Source organism: Typopeltis vanoorti, chromosome 18 (assembly GCF_054136105.1).
Source record: "Typopeltis vanoorti isolate ZY-2024b chromosome 18, IOZ_Tvanoo_1.0, whole genome shotgun sequence".
Taxonomy (NCBI): Eukaryota; Metazoa; Arthropoda; class Arachnida; order Uropygi; family Thelyphonidae; genus Typopeltis; species Typopeltis vanoorti.
Window position 1 is genome coordinate 38,632,984 of NC_143566.1, and position 9,894 is coordinate 38,642,877.

The window sequence follows — 9,894 nt, forward strand, 5'->3', positions numbered from 1 at the left end:
AGATTAACAATTTGCTGCATTGAAAAAGAACTTAGACAGAACTATAAGGGTTTAAATCCACCATTTTTTTTAAAAATGGATATAATAAAAAGGAAATTGATAATATTTTGAACAAAAAGATAACACATCAAAACACCAAAAACTATTTCTGCAATGCTATATCTGTCTCATGTATTAGATTTCTGCCTATTTTTCCAAGTACACCTGAAAACATAGGTAGAACATACAGAAATACAATGACAAAACTACCTTTAACTCTCCTATAAAATTAAAAACATTTCTTCATGACCAATCACCCTTCCCCATGTTGGAGGAACACACACAAAAAAAAAAAAAAAAAAGTGCATTTAATTCGCAATGGAAAAACAAGCCTTTCCAATCATGTAGTGCAAACATTTCGTAGAGTTAGGTATACAGCTCTTACATTAAACAAGAACTTAATATATAAAAGAAAATTTAAAGAAATTGAGATCTTCATGAAACAACATAAATATGACTGTGACAAATGGTCATCTTCAAATTGCCTAGTGTACCAAACTACGGTATAGGTAGCTCTCTTATATGGGATTTCGTTATCTACATTTTTTGCTATTACAGTACATTAAGACTATCGCTGTTTCCTATCCAAGGTGTGGAAGCTTTTGCCTATGCACTTTTTGTTTCCAATTCCCATCTGCTGTGTTCAGTGGCTCAGTGTCCATTTTCTGTTCCTACTGCCTTATTGGTCTATGCAGCATTGTCATTATCTGTTTAAAAAAAAAAAAAAGAAGGAAACTAAGTGAAAAGAAGAATGTGAATTAAGACGAAATGAAAAAGGCCCAGGAAATCCAACTTCAGCAGTGAAGTTGGAAGTTCTGAATCAGTTTGATAGAGGTGAATGTAGCATTGACATTCAAAGGGCAATGAAATTGAGTGATTTTTCAATAATAGTGACTGAAACACTTCGCAAAAGCACTCATAATGAAATCTCGATGCCATGCAGTTAAGGAAATGGAAACTATGTGGATCATGCATCAGAATCAACAGGACATGACTTTGGAGTGGTCATACAAGAGAAGGTGAAACATTTGTATGAAGATCTGACGAAGTGCAACTGCAGATCGCATTTCCTCTTTCATGAATTACTCTTCAAACCAAAGATAGCAAAAGGAGGTTGCATATTGAGTGGTTATAATCAGAAGTTGAAAACTGCAAGTCAGGTTTCAGTTGAGAGATTCTAGAAAAAGTAGCCTTCAGCCTTCTACAAGTCTTTAGCATACCAGCTAAAGAAGATATGATTAAGATGTGGCTACAATGTATTAATCATGAAAATAAAGAACTCCTTTAATAGTTATTCGCTTTTATGTAGCAAATATTTTATTTACTACTCTTATGCCTTCTGGGATCACAACCTCTATTATCCCATGTCATTAAACTTCCTGTTTTATATGCATTTGCAATATATGCAGTGATTCTTGAGAACACAATATAATAGAAATTACCTGTAACACTACTCTCAGGCTTATTAAAATGTACAACCAAAAATAATGAACACATCAATTATTAGCCTTGAAAGTTGACAAGTCTGTCAGTAAAGAAAGATCAACAAGAGAGTCTAGTTTTTTAAAACACTTCATGCCGAATATAATAACCACAGGTCAGGCAAACAATTAACAGGAGTTTAAGCTATGGATGATTATATTAATATAAAATGGCAGGACTAATTAAGGTTCAATAAATGGGTGTCAAAAATAGGAATTTCTGATTTACTGATGTAATTTATTTCTTTTTATTTTATATTTCATTTTTTTCACCACAAGATGTCATGCCAGGCAGGCTAATTTAGTATTAGAAGTCCAGTAACCCACAGTAGTACAGTTGCTTTAATGGAGTATGTATATGTTTACATTCCTAAAGATCAACTTAATCTAAAGATGTAGAATTTTAATGTTTAATAACATTTAAGTTATCGTAAAACACTCATTGATTCCATAAATCTAATATAGTAACTACTTGACATTACAGATTGTGAATAAAATTTTTCTCTAACTTGAGTGTGCTAATAAGTCTAAGAAGATCATATTATTTTTTTAATTCTATTCATTCTTAAATAAGAAATCTGTAGTTTCCTTCATTAGGTCATCAGTTGATATTACGGATTATGTTGCAGCTAACCTCTATATCTGGAGGTTAGACTACAGGCCTTCGGGCATATACTACTAGTCTTGTCGCAGACTTCTTGCCACAGTTTGTTGAGATATCTGTGTACTTTGATTGAATGTCACCGACTTGCCAGCTGACCTGCAGTGGTGCATCAATTATGTTTGCTGTTATGACCAAAAACCTCTCTTCACGTTCTTAGCAAATGTCTGGAACACATTCCATTGGTTTGAAACACTGCCCAGAGCCTGGATACAACATTATGTGAGATTCCAAATTCTCTGACAATATTAATAATTCTGCAGCCCTCAAGTTTTCCAATAATTCTTCCCTATATGAAATCATCTAGATCAGGGGTTGCCAAACTTCTTCGACCGTCGACTCCCTTCAAGAGTTTCTTGACTTTTTATCGACCCCCTCTATTTTACTATTATGTAATTATAATAGGACAAGCAAAAAAGATGCTTATGTGAGTTTTTAGATTGTTGATTTTATAGTTACAGTGTTTATTGTATGTATGATATAGTATATATTATTATATTGGCTTAACGTCAAAGGGATACGTTTTTGTTTTTGACGTCCTTCTTAACATTACGTATTTGATAGGAGGGATAAATAATATATAAAATATAAAATTTAATTTAGATAACAAAATAACAATAATACAATCTTCCTTATATGAAAATAAGACTTTTATTAACTTAGTATACAATTTACCAACGTTGTCAACGTGACTCTTTACAAGATTAGCAATATTGGGTTCAAAATTAGTAAGTTTCAGCCTTTAATTGGCACGGAATTCTGTATCTAGCTTATTTCTTTGTAAAAAAAGGGGAGTACCACTTCAGAAAGTTTGGGATATTTTTCTACAACATTTATATTCGTCCAAAAGTAACTTAAAGTCCTATTTTTAAAAAGCATCTTAGCTTCAAGATCAACTGCTGATTCAATAAGTTCATCTTGTAAGTTACATTCGATATTTTTAATATCTGCAGAAAATGGAGTGATAACCTAATCTGCAATGTGCATGTTTTCATATTTTCATGACCTTGCTTCATCTTACAGGTCCTATTCATGTCACTGTTCCCACGATTCACTCTTAATTGCGTTGTCATTCAGGATGGTGGTAATCCAAGTTAACCGAATTAAATATTACCCATACAATGATGTTTTATATTTTTCAATTGACCCCTGAGCCCGAATCGACCGCTAACAATGTTATATCGACCCCTGGGGGTCGATATTGACCACTTTGGCGACCACTGATCTAGATGATGTCTTTGAGACATTACAAGACATCCAAGTTTGCAACTTTATTCCTTCATGAAAAGAGTTTCCTTCAAACACAATTTGCTTGCCACAGCCTTTTGCCTTTTATCCTGTTGAGTGCTACCACGTGATCCCTTTACACACTATTTGCAAATTTGAATATGTACTGACTTTTTAATCGTAATCATCAGTTATACAAATTGCCACAAGCTGATTAGTCTGAATTTTGAAGTTGTTATTTTCAGAAATAGTGTTCGTCCTTAGATTTTGGACACCAGTATATACAGTCATCCGGAATTCGACCCTGTTACTAGGTCATCTGATAACAGGGTCGAAACATGAGATGTGGCCATTGTTCTGGAGTGCTCAGATACCTTCGTATTTGAGCATTTCTGGTTAAATATCATCTCCAGCTGCCTTTCTACATTTCAGTTTTTTATGTCTTTCTTTGGGTACTGATATATAACTCCTGACTGTATTCCTTCACTTTTTCTTTCATTCTGCAATCTTTCAAATTAGTTAATTTCTAGACATCTATAATATCTTTATTTTTGGTTTCATGTCTCATTTCTGATTTGATTCCTTTTAAATTAAATTTGCCAAGGAATTCTATTCTGGTTTAATCCTTTATCCAAGTTTAAGCAAACAAAAGTTTCCATGTGAAAACTTTGTTTGCTTAAACTTGTCTTCACGACTAGGCTACTTGTATTTAGAGGTTAATGACTTCACATCACTTGTCTTAGTATTCCACACTGCAAAACACATTATTTTAAACGTGTAGTGTTTTGCATTATGTATCTGATCTCTTTTACAGAGCTTTTTCCTCCATTTCTAAACTTTTTCAATAGTCTCTTCCAGAACATTTGCCACCTTCCTGATATATTCTACAGGGTGGCCCATAAGTCATGGAACATGTCATAGAAAGGGCCTCTCTATGCGAAGCAACTGCATAAGTTTTTAGCATCACCAATTTTTTTTTCTTATTTATGAAAAACCACATCACGTAAATATCTTCCATTTGCAGCTTCACAGAGATGAGCCTTTTCTACAGAATGTTCTATGACTTACGGGCCACCCTTTATATTCTTGCGAAAGCCTTCCCGTGACTTGTTTAGCTGCTTTTACACATTGCTGTGCTGGATTCTAGTTTCTCTGTATTCTGACAGAGCACTTGCTGATTGACTTTTTAAGAAATTTTATTTGAGAAGTTTATTTTTAAGTAAATTTTATTTTAACAAGTTTTATTCTTGACTTTAACTCTCATTTTTTCTTGAATAATATTTGTATATTTGAATCTATAGTTCACCTCAGAAAGTAGCATAAAAATTTCTTACGTGTTTTTGTTTTTAAGTATGTTCAATTTTATTCTACTCCGAAATAAATGATCATTTCCTTTTTCAAATTCCATGTATACTGTTGTGATCTGAATCAGGATGAACATACAGGGTTGCCCATAAGTCATGGAACATGCTGTAGAAAGGGCCTCTCTATGTGAAGCAACTGCATAAGTTTTTAACATCACCAATTTTTTTTTCTTATTTATGAAAAACCACATGATGTAAATATAATTCATTTGCAGCTTCACAAAGATGGGCCTTTTTCTACAGAATGTTCTATGACTTACGGGCCACCCTGTATATTCTTGTGAAAGTCTTCCCATGACTTGTTTAGCTGCTTTTACACATTGCTGTGCTGGATTCTAGTTTCTCTGTATTCACTTGCTGTATTCACTCAGAGCACTTGCTGATTGACTTTTTAAGAAATTTTGAGATACTTTCCTTTTTTTCTATGCCTCTCTCTTTAATTTCCAGAGTCTATCATGGAGTTTGAATTTTTCTATCCTTACAGACAACTTCACCACATGCTTCTCTGGCTGAATTAATGTTTTCTTCAGAGTTTGCCAATGAATTTCCAAAGTTTTATTCTTGACTTTAAACTCTTTCATTTTTTCTTGAATAATATTTGTATATTTGAATCTATAGTTCACCTCAGAAAGCAGCAGAAAAATATCTTACGTGTTTTTGTTTTTAAGTATGTTCAATTTTATTCTATTCCGAACCAAATGATCATTTCCTTTTTCAAATTTCATCTATACTGTTGTGACCCGAATCAGGATGAACATATGGATGCCAACCTTAACATATCCTAACGTAACATAGCATAGTCAATGAAACTTTTCTTATTTCTTGTTTTTTTGTCCATGAATATGTGCATATCTTTCCATATAGGCATGCTACTTGCCCAAGTCACATGCTCACAAGGAAATAGGACTTAAGTTAAATCTGTTGTTAATGCCTTTGGATATTTCCTCAAGACATGCAGCAAATATTTTATTTAATTTGAGTCTTAGGTCTGGATTAGTCCTGAGGGGGTGGAAGGAGGTGAAAATAGTTCCATTGCATAAAGGAGGAGCCAAGACTACTGTTGCAAATTACCAACCTATCAGCATATAAGCGTCGTCAAGGTTTTGGAGAAAGTAGTCAAGAGAAAAATACAGGAATAGATAGATGATAATGGGATATTGTATGGGGGCAGCATGGTTTTGTGAAGGGTGGATCATGCCTCAGTAACTTGCTCAAGTTTTATAACACAGTGATGGCTGAACTGGATAAGGGTTTACACTGATACTGCTGGACCTTGCTAAGGCCTTTGACAGGATACCACATGGAATTCTAATCAGTAAACTGCAGCATATGGGGATGGATAGGAGGGTGGTTGATGGAGAGATATCAGAGAGTAGTTTATTCAGGAGTAGAGTCCAAAAGAAAGCCTGTGACTAGTGGTGTGCCGCAGGGTTCTGTTCTTGCACCACTGCTGTTTAATTTGTTCATTAATGATATAGGAAAGGATCTGACAGGAACTGTTAATGCAAAGTTGGGTAGAGCAATAGTGAATTCACATGATGTCAAAAGTTTGCAGGATGATTTGGATAGATTGGAAAACTGGGCTAAGGAGAATGGATGTCAGTTTAATGTGGCAAAGTGTAAGGTTATGCATTTTGGGGTGAAAAGAATAGCAGCAGTATACCACATTGGTGGAACTGTACTCCAGGAGATTGACAAGGCCAGGGAATTGGGAGTGTTGGTGGACAGGGAGTTGAAGTTTAGGGAACACATTGCAAAAGTGGCTAAATTAGCTCATCAGATCACTTGGTTACTGAAGAATACTTTGACGAGCAGAGACAAGCAAGTTATTGTTCCTCTTTATCGAGCCTTGATAAGACCCCATCTTGACTACTGCGCCCAGATGGGGATGAGGTAGAGAGGATCCAGAGGCGAGTTACCAAGATGATAGCTGGGCTATGGGATGAACCTTATGAGAACAAGTTAAAGATCTGTGGGTTGCAGAAATTGGTTGATAGGTGGAAGAGAGGTGATATGATTGAGACATTCAAATTACTGAAGGGGTTTTTACAAGATTAATTCAGAGGAAATTGTTCAGAACAAATCTGGTGGTGAGAGAACTAGGGACCATCCATGCAAGCTGGGCAAGGGTGTTAGAACTAGGTTTTTTGCTTGGAGAGTGGTGAATGAGTGGAATAAGCTGCCAGTATCTGTTGTGGGTGCCATGACTGTGAGTGAGTTCAAAGCAAAATATGATAAATACTGTGTGGATGCTGAATAGTTGTTCTGGACATGATGTTTAGGGCCTCCCTTGATGAGTCTAAGGACTCCATGGAGTTGCAAGTAATAATAATACCATCAAGTCCTACTGCTTCATTGACATCAAGTTTACTCAATTCCTCATCTACCTCCTGCTCTCTCACCATCAGTGGCTCCTCCCTTCCCACTGTTCTCAAGTTCTGCATGATGTTACTTTCACAAGGATGAAATACCTTTTATGAACTGCTCATTCAACATCCTTACTATATCCTCCTCACTGGTTATCTCATCATTCTCTCCAACCAGTATCATCTTTCCATAATCATTCTTTCTTCTACTGGCCATGTATTGAAAAAAAAACTTCCTATAATTTCTTTTAGTCTCATTTGCTAACTGCTGTTCATATACTGCACTTTTGCTACCCTTACCATGCGAGTTTCCTCTCTTGCTTGCTTGCTCTTTGTACTCCACATGCAACCAACTATCACCACCACCACTCATCTTATGCTGCCTCCATAATGCCTTCTTCTACCAAACTGAATGCTTTACTTCTTCATTCATCCATTTCACACCCACCTTATTCAACCCCTTGACCTTTAGAATGCATTCAGAGACTGTCTCTGCTAGACAGTTCCCGAACAGATCCCATGCAGCACTTATTTCCTTTCCTTCCAATTCTTCATTCCATAAAATATAGCTGCAAGGTGTCTCCTGAGCTTCTCATAATTACCAGCCATAGTTCTACATATATCCCTTTCTCACATAAGTCCTCATATGACTGGCCACCATCCAAGTAATCACCTCATTGTCATTCACCAACTCGAGGGAGATTCACTGCCTCATTTAGAACAAATGGCTCTTGCTTTATCCTCTGATAAAGCAAGAGCCATTTGTTCAAATGACCGTGGAAACTGAACTCTAGAACCTTTGAACATCATAGCATGTGGCTATAACACACATAAAATAAACAAACTGCTGCATTCCCCTACATCCTCCTTCAATCAACATAAGATCACAATAAAATTATTCCTATTGTAATGTTCAGTGTATTTCTGAAAATATACGAGGGGGGGTCTGAAAAGTTCTCAACCTCAACCATAGATGGCAACACTATCAGCAAGATTTTTTTTTCTAAGTTGGTACATCTGTCATAAACATTCATGTGAAATTGCAAGACATTCTATCAAGTAGTTTGTTTTATACAGCTGTCTGAAGCAAAAGTGTTGTCTATCCCTTGAAATGGATAAAATTGAGTATTATGTGGTTATAAAATTCTTTGATAAAAGAAGGTTTAATGCCAAAAGAAATTCATTCGAAGTTCATAAAAGTTTATGGGCACTCTTATCTTTCATTTTCGACGTTTAAGAAATGGGCTGCCAAGTTTAAACGTGGCCATACCACCCTTGCAGATGATTCACGTGAAGGACGTCCAAAAAATTTAACAACACCAGAAATCATTGATTAAATGTACAATATGTTATTGGATGACTGGTGAGTCAAAGTGCGTAAAATTGTTGTGACTATAGGCATTTCAAAAGAACGTGTAGGATAAATTTTGCATGAAGAATTGCATATGAAAAAGCTTTGCGCAAGATGGGTACCGCAGTTGCTCACAGCAGATCAAAAACATACTCGCATCAAAATCTATGAACAGTGCTGGGAGCGTTTTAACAAGCATAAAACTGATTCTGTGCATCGATTTATTACTATGGATGAGAACTTGGATTCACCATTACACATCAGAATCCAAACAGCAGTCAAAACAGTGGACAGAAACCAGTTGTTCAGCGCCAAAGAAGACAAGTCGGTTCCATCAGCAGGAAAGGTCACAGCATTGGTGTTTTGGGCTGCTATAGTCTGACCACAGAAGCAAGAGCTGTTGTTGGCAGACTGCCAAGAAGAGTCAATTCATGTTGAAAGGGAAAAAGTAAGATGATGTACGAATTGGTCAATGACATGCCAAATCGCTTGCTTTATATGTAAAATTTCCCAACTGTTATACAAGCAAAATAGTTACCACTTTAAAAACTACAATGATCATAAAAGAGAAGTTAATTTTTTGACGTGTAATAATAAACAACTCATCCCACAATACAGATTGATTACTCTATTATCGGAATGGATTCCCCTTCTTTTGGCATGCTTTAACTATGGGGGCATGCTTTACTTTTGTGGGCAGGTGAACACAAAAGTGTTTTGGCAATGGGAAAATTAAGGGATCTCCACTATGAATTGTTGGAAGATCCACCCTATTCCCCAGATTTGGCTCCCTCTGACTTCTGTCTCTTCCCAAAACTAAAACTCTTCCTCGCTGGTCAGAGTTTTTCTTAGAATCAAGAGGTGATTGCAGCTGTAGAGGTATATTTTGCAGATGTTACTGAGAACCACTACAGGGACGGGATAATGGCACTGGAGCATCGCTGGAATAAATGTCTTAAGTAAGATTATGTTGAAAAATAAAAATAATTTTGGAATTATAAATTCGTTTTTTCGTTGTTAGGTTGAGAACTTTACAGACCACCCTCGTAGCTAAACGTTCTCTGCAAGTATAATAATCTTCACACCACTTTCAACTAGTTAATTTCATCCACATCCTAAGGATCTCAGCTTCATCCTCATGTGCATCTTGGATTATGAATTTCCCTATGCCTACAGTTTAGCCTAATTTGGCTAAGCTGCAAGCATTCACTTGCTATCTGTATAGCAAGTCAAGACTGGCAGACTGTGTTCTGGATATTCTTTAAACACAGGATTAAATGAAAGAAGACTACTTGGCTACATAAAAGTCATTATAGGTCTAAGAGACTATTTAGAATTAGCACTAGCTATAAAACACTTTCCTAACCTCAGTAAGGTTACTTTAATTTTCCAAAGAATTGGGAGA